We start from the raw sequence: 2,157 nt of genomic DNA, 5'->3' as shown, positions 1-2,157 counted from the left end.
GTGTGTGTGTGTGTGTGTGTGTGTGTGTGTGTGTGTGTGTGTGTGTGGGAGGGGTGGGATACAAGTTCAAGTCCTCGTATTCTGCCCACTCTGTCATAAAATGCAGGCATGACACTTAAGGCTTATTTGCACAGGATTAGTTTTACCTCAGGACCACATGTAATCAATAAATCACTCCCCAACATCTGCTTTTTATGTGGCGCATTCGCACGGGATAACCAAAGCCTGAGATTTAGCTGAAACTTACGGACATCTTCCGGTTATGATGTTAAAACGTTGTCACGAACGGGCCGGTCTCAGGCTTTGATGAGGTTTTACGAATCTGCACAAACAATATAAACGTGTGTTAATCTACTTGTTGAGGAGGAGGCAGGTCCGACCTCATTTTCATTTATCAGCTTTATTTAGCTTCGTGTCTTTCTCTTTCTACTGAAGACACTGGACGATAAAAAACTCAACTCCGGTGCTCTTCACTGACCCCTCCCTGTCTATTTTCTCTTGAAAATCCATTTTAACCGTTCAAAATCATGTTTTTAGATTGTTTAAAGCAGCTAAGTTGAGAAGCTAAGCTACAAGCTAAGCTAACAGGCCAACCTCAGGAAAAACACCTCTGTCTTGTTGAAGCTCTAAATTTCACGGTTGAAACCTGTGCCTTTGTGTAAAAAGTTGTTTTTCTCTGCTAAAAGAAGCTGAGAACTTGTTTACTGATTTTATATTAAAAGCTTTGTGTGAAAAATGCTTTGCTAAAGAACTGAAACCAAACCGAGCGTCCGCCATTTTGAGAACTGAAGAGAGACAGCCCATGTCACATCAAGGGGCCTCCCTCCCATTTTTCTTAAAGAGACACGCTGCTCGCTCCCTCACTATCTATCCTTCGGTTCAAACAGTCTAATACTGCCATATGGTGATCGAAAAAAGGTACTACACACAAAACGAATGAACAAACATTTCTTCTTAAATTTGACAATAATTACTAATTATTGTCAAATTTCAAACAATATTATTGCAATAATTTCTGAGACAGTTAATCGCCCAACAAAATTTGTTATCGTGGCAGGCCTAGACGACTCTTAAAAATGCGTTAACTAAACAAAACAGTCTCAATTTATGTCCTGTCAGCTGACCTGATTATTTATTAATCATTTATCTCGTAGTATTTCTAAAACTTTCTCACAAATGTATTGAGTATAAAAAAAGGTAATAATAAACTTTTTTCCAATTCATAAAAAGTTGTTGTCCTTGCTTTACCATCTTTTGAAATGAAAGCTGTTGTCCTTACAGGGCACTTGCTTTTATTTAGAATTTTTGATTTTTACTTTTAATATTGGTAAAAAAAAAAAAAAAAAATTACTAATAAAAAAAATAAAATCTATACATTATACTTTTATTTTTTATTCTGAATTATTAATATTTCAAAAATATTAGATTTTAAATATCTGTCTTTTATTGTCTATACTAATCCAAAAAGCTATGAAATACTAAAGAATCCAACCTCACAAATAATCAGGCCTAACGAATTTAAATATGAAATTGTAAAAGAATATCATTATTATTAATAATAATAATAATAATAATAATAATAATAAATAAAGACAAAACATTAAAACGATTTTGTCAAAAAATGTAAACACTATAAACTTTGGTTATTCAGTTCAGATGGAAAATTTTGTACAAAAGGCTAAATGACAGATAAAATCACAAGATAAGAAGCCAACGAGTTATTTTATCCTTTATTTATTTTGTAAGTGGGATTCATCATGATGCCACAGATCAAGCAACGGCAGGAAGTCAAAGAGCTGAAAACTAAACTTCATAAAGTTTAGCTCTTTGATGTCATTTAGAGAAATGAGAACAATTATGATAACACTGATGGCTTGTGTGAGCCCCAACAGTTACCTGCAACAGGTAAGATATCAATTGCTCATATCTCTTCCACAGAAGTCCACTTCAAAACATCAGAAACATCCCTTTAAACTGAATATCTCTTTGTCCTTTAAATTCAAACATCTTATGAACTGCACCTTTTCTAATGTGTGATGATCGTACAAAGGATGCAAAGAATGCAAAGAATGTTCGGAGTAGCCAGATCACCCCCCCCCCCCCCCCCCCCCCCACACACACACACACGGCCTCCAACATCAGCAGAAGTCAAGCAGC

The 2,157-nt window shown here is 35.2% G+C and overlaps 1 protein-coding gene across 1 annotated transcript in view; it reads right to left on the bottom strand.

Moving 5' to 3' along the window:
* Nucleotides 1-2,157, bottom strand: part of LOC119418448 (forkhead box protein N3) — a 203,843-nt gene that overhangs the window by 129,724 nt on the left and 71,962 nt on the right. The window lies entirely within an intron of this gene.

The sequence above is a fragment of the Nematolebias whitei genome, chromosome 12 (genome assembly GCF_014905685.2).
Source record: "Nematolebias whitei isolate Nwh7 chromosome 12, NemWhi1, whole genome shotgun sequence".
In the NCBI taxonomy this organism is placed as follows: Eukaryota; Metazoa; Chordata; class Actinopteri; order Cyprinodontiformes; family Rivulidae; genus Nematolebias; species Nematolebias whitei.
The sequence above is the reverse complement of the archived record's forward strand: the minus strand, read 5'-3'. Positions and strand labels throughout refer to the sequence as shown.